This window comes from Gossypium hirsutum, chromosome A04, assembly GCF_007990345.1.
Source record: "Gossypium hirsutum isolate 1008001.06 chromosome A04, Gossypium_hirsutum_v2.1, whole genome shotgun sequence".
Taxonomy (NCBI): Eukaryota; Viridiplantae; Streptophyta; class Magnoliopsida; order Malvales; family Malvaceae; genus Gossypium; species Gossypium hirsutum.
Genome location: NC_053427.1, coordinates 43,477,132 through 43,491,550, shown reverse-complemented (window position 1 = coordinate 43,491,550; position 14,419 = coordinate 43,477,132). Strand labels below are relative to the sequence as shown.

The window sequence follows — 14,419 nt, the reverse complement described above, 5'->3', positions numbered from 1 at the left end:
TGGCGATCCAGCAGTGCTGATAGAAGCTAAAATGTGTAGTCGAAGTCGTCCATGGCACTATTGAATTAATTCTAGCAATTACTACTACTGGTTTCCCCTCCTTATTAAAGGTGTGTGCAAGATCTCTTGAAGAAAGAAAAGTGTTAGTAATATAAATAAAATAACTAAATAAAATGAACTGAAAAAAAATCATATCTATACTTTAAAATTTTCTTAATTTTTCTATTGAATGCAAAAATTAAAATTAATCTAATGACGTTGCCTCCCTGACAACGACGCTAATAACTTGACAACCTCCGGACGTACTAACGTCCAAAGTAGAAATCCTGCACCAAATATGTCAAATAGGTGGTGTCCACAAGTATACGGGTCAAGTTGTAATATAGTTACAACAAAGTAAGTGAGTACTCCAAGGATCGTACCCAAGGGAAGTGAGCACAAAATTAACCCTAACCTCAACACAAATAAAGCTAATTAGTACTTTAAATAAATTATATTATGACTAAACATAAAGAAAGATTTTTTGTATTTTTATAACCAAATAATAAAATAATATACATGGAAAAACTTTGGGAAATTTGCTATGGAAACTGAATCAGATTGAGCATGGGTGACTAGCTCACTTCGGTAATCATAACTAACTATTTCTTTGAGTTCCCTATTTAATCAACTAGTCATTACCCCAACAGGATCTCTTGATCTTCCACTAGAATAATGAGTTAACAATAACTACTTATCTCTCGACATCACAATCCAGACTGGTTTGGGGTTAAGGTGTTCACAAATAGGTCATACTAGGTTTGGCTTAATTCCTACCTAGATGACTTCCTAGGGTTGTCAAGCCTAGGGTTTAAGTTCTTCCTCTCCCAAATAGCTAACCCACTAAGAAAACCCTGTACAACAATTAATAAATCATACCTCTAATTACTAATCCCCCGTAAAGGGTTAGTTCCTCATGGATATCGAAAATAGAAAAAACTTGATATAAAAGATGAACATTAATAGAAAATCAAGAGACAAAGGTTTAAAATAAGCCTTAATTGTATTTTATTGAAGCACAAAATCCATAAAGAGTTTGAGTATTTATACTATATTACAACCTGACCCATATACTTGCGGACACCACCTCTATATTTCATATATTTTAGTTTGAGTATTCATACTCTGGACATAGTATGTTTAGAGGCAGTCAAGTTGATGGCACCGTTGCTGGGGAGGCAACATTACTGAGATGATTTTAATTTTTAAATTCTAATAGAATAATTAGGAAATTTATAAATTATATATATAAATCTTATTTTATTTTTTCCAACATATTTTATTTATTTATCTTTTTTCTTTCTGATTTCAGTGTATGACTCATAGGAGAGAGAGCTAGCCATTGATTTAGAGAAAATAATCTGTTGGAATCGTCGACAGCAACAGCAGCAATAGTTGATGCAAGATCAACCACCTGCTGCAAGCAATTTACCACGAGATTATGTACTACCACCTACAAACATATGTATAGCATGCAAAGAAAGAACCCTGAGGGATTATGTACTACCGAATCTAGAAATGGTTTAAGGAAGCATCACAAGGCCGACCATCACGACTAATAACATTGAGATAAAACTAGCCATGGTCAGATGATCCAAACTAATTTGCAGTTTAGAAGCATAATGAAAGAGGTCCCAAATCAACAGTTAAAATGGTTCCTTCAACTTTGTGATACATTTAAATATAACAAGGTCACTGATGATGCACTTCATCTTCGATTGTTCCCTTTTTCCTTAATTGATAATGCGTTTACTCGGTTAGACTCGCAGGCACGAGGATCTATCACGACATGGAACGAACTCGTTGTCTTTCATATCAGCAAAATAGTCTAACTGAAGAGGGAGATTGCGACATTTAAATAGTTAACAGGAGAGAGCATTTTAAAACACTAATACAAAGATACCCACACCATGGATTACCTGATTGGTTGAGGCTGCAGGTGTTCTATAATGGGTTGGATTCACATGCAAATTCAAGATTAAATGGAGTAGCAGGAGAAGCCCTAATGAATAGGATATACGAGGAGTCGTATGACCTAATTGAAAATATGCAAAGAATTCCTACCAATGGCCAAATGAAATATTCACTTATGGCCAGAGAACATCAATGTAAAAGCTGTCCAGGAGGATGATAGATATCTACAAATATAGACTCAACCACATAGAGTCCTTATCGAATATGTCATATATATATGAAGGAGACAAAGCTCTCTTCCATTAAATTAATAATCCACCGAGGATCTCAACTACGTCGGGAATAGGGGAGAATACCCCTATTCAAACACTTATAATACTGGCTAGAGAGAACACCCAAACTTGAGATTGGGTGGAAACAAAGGAGGAGGTAACAATACAAACAAATTAAAAATACTAATTATCAACCTCATTATTTACAGAATCCTCAAGAAAGGGCCAACCCAAATGACTATACTATAAATGGTCAATGCCTGGATCAGATCGAGGGGGAGATGTAGTTGATGGGAAATAAAGTAAAACAACTTTAGTTTAACACCTTTAACCTGTATCTGTTGTTGGAACAGGGCTAGTGAGCATTATAGAATTTTATAGTTCAATTACAATTAATTTATGCCATTTACTATTTTTTCCAAAAAGCAATCATAATCAATCAAAATGTCCCGTATATAGGTCCTTAAGGCCCAAAATACATATTAGAATTGTATCGAGACTAAACCGAGACACAATAAATGTTTCGTAAAATCCTAAAATTTTTCTTAGGTACAGGGGACACACGCTCGTGTGGCCAAACCGTATGGCTCACACGGCCAATGACACGCCCGTGTCCCAAGTCGTGTGGGCATTCAATGTAAGGCACATAGCCGTGTCCCAGCCCATGTCCTCACCCGTGTAACTCTTTGACTTAGGTCACACAGCCAGCTACACTCTCGTGGGTTAGGCTATGTGGTTAATTTTAATTTTTAAGATTTAAGTATAGGTTTCACATGGCCAAGACACAAGCCTGTGTGCTAAGCCATATGTCACACACGGCTGAGACACACGCCCGTGTCTCTGCCTGTGTGATCAATTATGAGCATTATGTTCCCTAATTTTTAAGATGCAGGGGACACAGTACCAAACCACATGCCCATGTGTATGACCTTGTGTCACACATGGTTGAGACACACGCTCGTGTGTCTGCCTGTATGGACAGAATAAGGCTATTTTTCAAGCCTTATTTCTCACCCTTTTTACCTTGCACCTACATCAACAATTCAATAAATTCACCATCCAATTCAAGGCATATAAATCAAACTAATATTCAAGTTTTATACATGACATGTTGCTCACACTTTCAAGTATTTACCTTACCCTTTTCTAATCATATACTTACCCAAGTGTGATTATATGTAAGTTACTAATCCAAACATACTCATATACCAAGCATGATATAACTTCATGCATCAATATGTTAAATATGTTATTACTAGCCATTCCAATGGCTAATTATAGCCAAAACATTTACATACCCTTACTTGTCACCATTAGTCTATACATGCCATTATACCAAAGTAAGTTTCCTATTTATACCAAAACAAGCTAGAAGATAGTGTGCTGATACTCCAACCACTCTCTAACCTTTACAAGCTTTCGAGTACTATAAAACAGAGGAAAGAAAACCTAGTAAGCATCTAATGCTTAGTAAGTACGTATAATAGGAATTTAACTTACCATCTTTATTCATTTAAAGTAAACATACAAATCATGCATCCAAATCATTTTGGCCAATTTTCTAATCACATGCATTCACCCAACATGTTAGTCATGTAAATAACATAAAATTTCAAGCAAACAGAGATGAGCTCATCACGCTACAAATTTCCAAGTGTTTTAGAATTGTTCGAGATATAAATCACTTAACTCATAGTTTCTCATTTCAAGAGTCTTATCCGTTGAATCATTAAAATTTCGACGGATAATCAAGTAGTACACTAAAGGTGTACAAAACAATAATCCGTCAATTCGTATACAGGGGTACCCATTAGGGCACATAATTAGGAAGCACTCTCTTGAGCCATGTAACAGGATGCTCATGTGAGCCATGAATCAGGAAGCTGATCCGGGTTAAACAGGAAACTCATAAGAGTTTTAATTAGGGAGCTCATAAAGCTTAACATGTAACTTCGAAGAGTTATATTCAGGGAGCACCGAATAGTCATTTAACAAGAAATTCAAGTGAGCCATATCAAGAAGCTCATAAGAGCCTATATCTGGACACTCACGAAGAGCTGCGTTTGTGTCTACAATATATGTTGCATCACAACTGATTGAATCATGTAATAGGACGCTCATAAAGAGTTGCGGTAGAGTACAACACATGCAGGATCACTACCAATTAGGATGCTCGTAGGAACTATATAACAGGACGTTCGAGAGGGCTTATAATAGGATTGCTTATCCGAGCTGTAGTCTGTTTGCAACATATACAGGACTATAATCAATATGGGAAAATACTGTATCCATCAAATTTCATTATTCATACAGAACTCAACATTTATCAAGCTTTATCGATCATGTATTTAATTTCACATTCCTAGCATTTACACAATTCATACATACAACATTCAATTTAAGCATATAAATAAACACGATTTAGTTACACGAACTTACCTCATTACTTGTTCGTATACAGAAATCTACTAATCCTATAACACCACCAACGTGTATCCGTTGCCAGAACAGGGTTACAAAGTATTACCGGAGTTTACAGAACATTCACAAATAATTTATACTAGTTAATAAACATTTTTAGATATCAATCATAATGTCCCTTAAATGGACCCTTGAAGCCTAATATGAACATTAGAAATGAATCGAGACTCAATTGGGATCTCATAAAATATTCCTCAAAATTTTAAAATTTTGGTTACGAACAGTACCCACACGCCCGTGTGGTCTAGGGACACGCCCGTATGGTCAGGCCGTGTGACTACACATGCATGTGTCCCTAACCCGTGAAACTCTCTAACTTGTAAGGCATGAAGAAATTGAAGTCACAGGGCCAAGTCACACGCTCGTTTGCTAGGCTATGTGTTGAATTTTTTTTTCGAAATTTAGGTGCAGTTTTCACATAGCAGTGTAACACGCTTGTGTTCAAGGCCGTGTCAACCACACGGCTGAGACACATGTCGTCTCTATCCGTGTGCCCAGTTCTGAGCATTCTGTTTCTCATTTTTAAGATGCAGGGGACACACGACTGGACCACATGCCCATTGGACGAGCCGTGTGTCACACATGGCTAAGACACACGCCTGTGTGGACAAAATGAAGCCATTTTCTAGCCTCATTTGTTATCCAAAACTTACAATTTTCCTGCACCAAAACTCACAAGCATATATCTACCAATCCAACATAATATAAAATTAGTCATCAATCATGTGGTATTATCTCATGCATCAATGGATATAAACCCATATGCTAACATAACTGCATCAAACCAACACACAATAAGTATTTGTGTAATAACCAAAACATAACTTTTAAGATAACCAAGTTAGATCATCACTAGCCACTCCAATCACTACAGGAAAACAGACTTTTAGCGGCGCTTTTTTTAGCCTTTAGCGGCTCTTTTAGGCGCCCCTAAAACTTTTAGCGGCGCTTTCTAAAACGCCGCAAAAAACGCTGCTATATGTAACGCCACAAAATTTTGTGGCGTTTATTGGAAAAAACGCCGCTAAAAGTCAAGGCTTTTAGCGGCGTTTGTGGGAAAAGCGCCGCTAAAGGTCAAGGCTTTTAGCGGCGTTTGTGGGAAAAGCGCCGCTAAAGGTCAAGGCTTTTAGCGGCGTTTGTGGTAAAAGCGCCGCTATAGGTCAAGGCTTTTAGCGGCGTTTGTGGGAAAAACGCCGCTAAACGTCAAGGCTTTTAGCGGCCCTTTTTTTACAAACGCCGCTAAATTTGGCAGATTTGTAATATTTTTTTTCACCAATATCCAGCCCTTCCTGCATTAAAATCCAACCAAATACAACAAATATAATATAAAATGCAGCCAAAAACAGTAAATTTAACATAAAAAATACAACCAAAAATATTAATTCTAAATGATACTTCAAATTTAACTAAAGATATATGATATAATTAATAATAAAGTATAATTTAAAATATTTTTACAATAATGTTAAACGTGACAAAACTTAAAAACATTCTTACAATAAGAAAGCTAATGTCTAAGACAGCGGCTTTTGCGATTGTTGAAACATATGCATCATCTGCTGAAGCTGTAGCTGGAGGTCATCGTACTTTTTGCTCTGTTCTGCTACCATCGCTCGTGCCTCTGCCTCTTTCGCTGCAACCGCTGCCTCCCTCTCTGCTGCCTCTGCTCTAAGTTGTTGCTGGAGTTCTTCATATTTTCGTTGAACCTCGGCAATTTGCTCAACCGTGTTCGCTTGCATCTGAGCTATCTAGTCTCTTAACCTCTGAACTTCAGCTTGAGCTTGACTTCCGGAAGGCATGTATTGCTGGGAGCCGGATCCAAAATATTGGGTCGAGGTAACACCAGATCCTTGAAATCGAACCCGACCGTACCTTTCAGGACCCAAAACTTCAGTGATAATTCTGTTATCAATGTTCTCAAGATTAACAGAACTATCACTCGAAGCAATCGCTTCATATTCTGCCTTCTTCTCCTTTAGTTTCTCCTAAAAAATCAATTAAAGAGTTAGAAACGAAATATATAATAAAAAGAAATGCAACATAACTTAACATTTTTTAAAACTACTAATGATGAATTGAATTAAACAATTATAATTAAAGATTATAAATATTTAGAATAAATCAAATATTATTAAGTGAATATACCATAATTTCTCCAGCTTCGGATGTCATAGGAGATCCATCTTTCTTCTTATGCGTAATCTCAAAAAGCTGAAGGCGTCCAACTTTTTGTCCGGATTTGACTTCCTACAATATAGTAGTAAGAATATTATTTAATAATAAAAAGTTATTAATATTTGAAAGAATTAATAAATTCATAATACCTCGGCCTCAGCTACAGAAGCAAAACTTCTCGACCCTGCCGTGTGCGTGAATTTTTGTTTTTGCCTGCTGCTTGTTCCAACTCGCTCACGGTCCTACATAATAAAATTATTATTACGTATATAGTAAACACTATATATAAGAGTTTGGAAATACGCAATACCTCTCCTTTCTTTGAATTCCAAAATCTAACCGCATCTTTCCATTGATACCTCAGCATTCCTGGCGGAACATTTCTCAGTTTTTCCTCGAGGCTTATGTCTTTCTTAAAATATTGTTTCTTTAAAGTTCTTTTATTGTCTCTCCATCTTTTACCTAATGCCTTCTTGATATAATCATCAGAGACTTCTAAAGCAAATCTCTCCTAAAAAACATAAGTTTAGAATGTAAATATAAATGAAACTTAAACCAAAGTATTATAAATTGCATTCACATTTTGTTACCTTAATATTAGCGAGAGCCTGATTTTTGTTGCTATCAGGCATGTGATGCCATGATTCGTAGTTGATGGGCAACATATTTTCATTTCGTGCTAAAATGCCCAAATAGCCTGCTAAAAGTCGCCTTCAGATCCAACAGGCTGACCATGAGTATTTCTACTTACTTTAACACGCTCAACAGGATCTAAGTCGTATAAATCTCTAAGTAGCGTACGTCCTCGAACTCTGCGCGTCCCACCACTTTCAGCTGAAAAATGATATACTATTATTATAGTAAAATTAACAAATAATTCAATAATAAAAGTCAACACATGTAAAATGAACATAATATTACTTTGAAATTCTTCAGGCTCATCAAGTGTCTCCGGCACATTCGAAGATCCAACAACTGTCTGTTGTTCACTATTTCTTTCTTCCGAATTTGGAGTATTCTGGACAATACTTAAATCTCGTACTCTGCTTCTACGCATTTTTCCTGCAATACACATAAAATAATTAAAGTTTTAGTAACAAATTACAACAATAGTAGTACATATAAAATAGTTAAATTATATAACATGACAAAGATTAAAAATATAATATTACATATAATTAAAAAATTGTAAAATCTTACTACATCATTATTCGTAAATATCTTCATCCACATCATGCCGAACCCATTGATGTTGTGTATTAGTACTAGGGATATTTTCATCTAAGTTTTGTTCTGGAAAAGGTAATGTTTCTGATCTTTCGACGATGTCATCTCTACTTCCATTACCCATGTCAAACAAGTCTCTAGGGGTGTTCCGGAGTACAACATACCAACCCTCATCAGTTGGATCTTTCGAATAAAAAACTTGTTTCACTTGAGAGGAAAATACATATGGCTCGTCCATCAATTGTTGTCCACTGTGAATCAAGCGAGAGAAATTCACCATTGTAAACCCAAATTGATCTTTTTTAATTCCTCGAGCAGTATTAACATTTGCCCAATCACACCGAAATAAGATAATTTCCATCTGCCATAGTAATCCAACTCAACAATGTCGGTAAGAAGTCCGTAATACTCCACATTACCCTCAACCGGATTACTATCCCTAGCACTAGCATAACTTGTAATTGAAGAATTAACAACAACTCCACAATTTTGAGTTCTCCTCATTCTCTCGCGATACTTTGTATGAAATCTGTATCCATTGATGAGGAAGGCACTATATCTTTTTATTACTCTGTTCGGACCTTGGGAAAGCCATTTAACTTCGTCATTGACATCCTTCCCACTCCAAACCTATTGAATCGAAAGTAAATTAAATAATTAAAAATGTATTATGTAAAAACATTCTTATTTGATTAACTAAATTTCGCGATTATATGTAACTTATTAACTTTAGTTACATACCGTTTGACTTAACCATTCATGAAAAGATTCTATGAATAACTTATTAATCTCTCGATGTTGTAATCTTCGAGAGCGTGCACGAGATCTCAAAATTTGTTTGTACTCACTATATTAAAAACAAGTTTAATTGGTTAGAAGATAAACAAATCAAAACGACGAATATGTAAGACAATTTTATAACTTACTTGCGCAACGGTTCAATTGAATCGTGGTTAAAAAGTACATATCGATGTGCTTGTATCCACGATATATCATCTAATTCTACAATTTCAACTTTGCCGATTGGTTCTCCATAACTTTGAAATAAATAAGTTTCGGCCAAGTCATTATCATTGAGCCCAGCATTTCTACTTGGTCTATTCAATCGTGTTTCAGCATCTTCTAAATATCTAGAACAGAAGGTCATGCACTCTTCTGCCAAGTAGCCTTCAGCAATTGATCCTTCTGGATAACGCTTATTGCGACAATATGACTTCAATTTGCTTAGGAACCTAAACACGATATACAATATTTATCAAAAGCTGTAACTAAATGTATAGAGGTGAATGAATGAATACTTGAGAAATAAATTAGCACCTTTCTATAGGATACATCCATCGATAAAAAACCGGTCCACCAAGGATTGCTTCGTGAGGGAGATGGATTACCAAGTGCACCATAATAGTGAAGAAGGAAGGTGGAAAGATCTTCTCTAAATTGCATAAAGTCAAAGCCGCTCGATCCTGTACTTTCTCAAGTTCTTCGACATTCAAAACTTTGCCACAGATAGCTTTCATTATATTGGATAGTTTAATTATACAGGACGTTACATTTTTTGACATACAGCACCGTAAAGCAATTGGGAGTAAATCTTGCATCAAGATGTGGTAATCATGTGATTTTAATGAATATAATCTTCTATCTTTGAAACTCACACATCGAGATATATTTGACGCATACGCATCTGGGACCTTTATATCCTTCAACACCATGCAGAAAACTTCTTTCTCTTTCTTTGACATTGAAAAAATAGAAGGCGGCAACCGATATTTCCCATTCGGAAGTACTTGAGGATGAAGATCACGCCGGATTCTCATGTCAACTAAATCAAGTCGGCTCTGAAGATTGTCTTTTGATTTTCCATCGACATTTAAAATTGTCCCAATTATGTTCTCGCAGACATTCTTCTCAATATGCATGACATCAAGATTGTGGCGTAAAATGTTGTGCTCCCAATAAGGCAACTAAAAAAAAATACTCCTTTTCTTCCACAACTCCGCCTCATTAGGATCATCCTCTTCGTCAGATTCATCATCAGATTCATCCCTCAATCTTCTCCTCGTTTGCGTGATAGGTGGTTGATTCATCTTCCCGTAACTAAAGTTGATATCTTTTAACATAAACAAGATTTCAGATCCAACGGTCTGCTCAAGAGCTCCTCTGTACTCTTCAGTACCGTCAAATAGAGTCCTCTAAAATCTAAATTTATGATTTTCATCTAACCATCGACGATGGCCCATGTAAGAGAACTTCTTCCCATTATACAACCACTTCGAACAAGTTTGCGCAGCACAACAAGGACAGGCATAATGTCCTTTAGTACTCCAACCCGATAAATTAGCATAAGCCGGGAAATCATTAATTGTCCACAATAAAGCTGCACGTAAATTAAAGTTCTCCTTTCTCAATCCATCATATGTCTCAACACCCGACCATAATTGTTTTAACTCTTCAATAAGTGGCTGCAAATAGATGTCAATATCATTTCCGGGACCTTTCTCTCCAGGGATAATCATTGATAAAATAAATGAAGATTGCTTCATGCAAATCCATGGAGGCAAATTGTAAGGAACAAGCACTACAGGCCCAGTACTGTACGAAGTACTCATGATTTTAAATGGATTAAAGCCATTAGCTGCTAGCCCAAGCCTCACATTCCGAGGATCGCTTGCAAAGCTTGGAAATTTACTGTCAAATGATTTCCAAGCTAAATAATCCGCAGGATGTCTTAATAATCCATCATCGGTCCGTTGATCATTATGCCACGTCATAGATTCGGCTGTCTTTGAGGACATGAAAAGCCTTTGAAGTCTTGGTATCAGGGGAAAATATCGCAAGACCTTGACTGGCTTCTTTCTTAACTGTGCCCCACCTTCATCCGTATTCACATCTTCTGTATTACTATTCATCCAACGAGACTTACCGCAAACATGACAAGATTGTTGGTTTTTTTTATCACCCCAGTACAACATGTAGTCATTTGGGCAACTATGAATTTTATCATACCCAAGGCCCAAATCTTGTATTAGTCTCTTCATGTCTTGACAAGACTGGGGAATTTTTGCAAACGGAAACATCTCTCTTAGAAACTCTAGCAGCATTGTAAAAGAGTTTCCAGTCCACCCTCCCATACATTTTAAATGAAATAGACGAATGCAGAATGACAATTTCGAATATTTTGATCCCTCGTAAAGTTCTTCATTCATTTTATTAAGTAAATTGTAGAACTTAGCCGCTTCTTCACTTGGCTCCTCATTAGGTGCACTTGTTCCCGTTTCGCAAAAAACATTTCCACCAATATTACAATCCTCAGATATAATAAAGTCAGGTGGAAACGATTGCTCACCATGACTACGCATATTAAATGCATCCCGCAACATATCTTCCATGTCATATTGTCTAACATACTGATGGTAATCAGTATCAGGATATGTCAGATTAATCGTTGAAGAAGTTCCACTAGATGTACACTCTCCATGGAAAATCCATTTTTTATACCCCCGAATAAAGCCATCAACAATTAGATGTTCGTAGACAACTTCACGAAAATGCCAGTAGATGTTGCCACACTTCTTACACGAGCAAAGAATCATATTCTCTTGGCTTGCATTTTGAAATGCAAAATTTAGAAAATTTTGTACTCCATTTTGATAGGCATTGCTTACCCTTGACAATTTCATCCAACTCCTATCCATTTTGTAGTTCTTGAAATCTAAAGTTGACAACATATTACAGTTACTTAAATGTTCTCAATTGATTTAAATCATATCATTATAGTAAATATCAAGTCTCTAATGGGTATAAACTAATTTAGGCAAGTTGCAGGATTTTCAACTATAGATTTATGTATTATGTAAGTTAAGTAAATTTTGTAAACTAGTTATGTATGATACGATATATATTTAAGTATTATGTAAGTTATGTAATTTATGATATGATATATATTTATGTAAATTATATATTTATCTAAGTTATAAAAGTTATGTAAGTTATGTAATTTATGGTATAAAATATATTTAAGTATTATGTAAGTTATGTAAGTTATATATTTATCTAAGTTATATAAGTTATGTAGGTTATATAAGTTATGTAAGTTATATATGTTATATAAGTTATGTAAATTATGATATCAAATATATTTATGTATTATGTAAGTTTTTTATTTCACGATGTGGAAAATCACATGGATAATACATATCAAATATCAAGTATCTACAGGTAAGTAGCGGGATTAAATAATATTTAATTAAATAATATTTATAAAAATTATTTTAATTAAATAATATACATGTCGTTCGTTTTTATTTGACAAATCACATGTGCAGTTAAAATAGTCCACACTTAATTTAATTTATGTTTTACAAGTCATCTTTTCTTAAGTACATATTAAAGCACTGTGTGGACATCCGTATTTAGCTTAAAAGCTATGATTTAGTTTGAATAAAAAGTTTAACTTAAATGGTAAAACGGACGATAATATTTGTAATAAAACGGAGAATAATATTTGTGATAAAACGGACGAGAATATTTCAATAATAATTTAAATTTAAGTTAAAAACTATATAAAATATTTTATTAAATATTTGTATATTAGATGGGACATATTAAATTGAAACATTTGAATTTTTTAAGATTCATCATACGTGGCGTTGTTACACCTAGGGAGGATCCATTATATCTTGCAGCTCGATATAAGGCAACCCGTCAGGTTTCCAGCCTACGTACTTTGAATCTTTAAAATATTTAAAATAAGGTTGGAGAGAAGGTCAGCTATTGTTGTAATTTTGATAAAAAGTAGTTATAACTTTTAAAGAAATTTAAAAATATTAAATATTAAAATAAAACATTATTAATATAAAAAATAGTAATTTGAATATAATAATATCAAAAAAGAATCGTAGTTTAATTTTATAAGTAAATTGGAAATAAATTAAGGTTATATAAATATTTAATAGTAAATGAGCTCGATAGAACTTTTTTCAAGTCTTTTTGAATTTTTTAAGATTCATCATACGTGGCGTTGTTACACCTAGGAAGGATCCATTATATCTTGCAGCTCGATATAAGGCAACCCGTCAGGTTTCCAGCCTATATACTTTGAATCTTTAAAATATTTAAAATAAGGTTGGAGAGAAGGTCAGCTATTGTTGTAATTTTGATAAAAAGTAGTTATAACTTTTAAAGAAATTTAAAAATATTAAATATTAAAATAAAACATTATTAATATAAAAAAATAGTAATTTGAATATAATAATATCAAAAAAGAATCGTAGTTTAATTTTTATAAGTAAATTGGAAATAAATTAAGGTTATATAAATATTCAATAGTAAACTTTTTTCAAGTCTTTTTGAATTTTTTAAGATTCATCATACGTGGCGTTGTTACACCTAGGGAGGATCCATTATATCTTGCAGCTCGATATAAGGCAACCCGTCAGGTTTTCAGCCTATATACTTTGAATCTTTAAAATATTTAAAATAAGGTTGGAGAGAAGGTCAGCTATTGTTGTAATTATAATGGACAAGCAAGCTACATATATGGTAATAAAATTAATTCATACTTATTCATACTTCAAATAAGTAATACTATAAGGTCAGGTTTCCAGCCTATATACTTTGAATCTTTAAAATATTTAAAACGTACCTTAATAAAACGTACCTGGTCTGCTCCACTATCACCAGCAAACAGAGGCTGGAGTCCAAAAAGTAATATTTGTTAAGTAATTTAAAGTGAAAATGCATAGAAATAAGGAAAAAAAATTAGCAACTAAACGGCCTGTACGTACCTAGAACAAATGTCAATGGCTGTGGTGTATTTAGTTGCACCAAATATTGTTTCAGGTGCTCGATAGTACGTAGAACAGATGTAAGATTATAAGAGTAGCACCAAATATATTTCAGTTTAAGAAAATATAAAAACTTTATCTATATCAGTACCAAATTTTAATTCGAAGATTAAATGGCAGCTTCAGTTGAACCAATACTTGGAGGAGGAGCAGGAAGCAGTAAATGAAGCTGTACCCCTCAGCAAAATCTGGCAAAACTGCACATCTTTTCAAACCATTTCTGCAAAAAAATACAAAATCTTTTATGAGCATACAAATGACTTCCACCTCTGCCAAAAAATTGTAAATACAAGGCACATAACACAATTAGCAAATCTAGTCACCTGTTTCTTCAAACCTTGACTTTCCTAAAGTGCCCAAATCGAACACATTATCCTACATCTGAAAACAGGTTTCAGAATAAGTACAAGAAAATACTAGCATGCTCATTCCCACTCACACATGAATCAGAGCATCATAGGAAAT

At 34.4% G+C, this 14,419-nt stretch overlaps 1 long non-coding RNA gene across 1 annotated transcript; it reads right to left on the bottom strand.

Moving 5' to 3' along the window:
- Positions 1-13,751: 13,751 nt before the first annotated feature.
- Positions 13,752-13,939, bottom strand: LOC121228005 (uncharacterized). Its single transcript, XR_005925540.1, has 2 exons — positions 13,895-13,939; positions 13,752-13,800 (listed from the first exon to the last, which is right to left on the bottom strand). It is a non-coding gene; the product is annotated as an uncharacterized lncRNA (long non-coding RNA).
- Between the last annotated feature and the right edge of the window lie 480 nt (positions 13,940-14,419).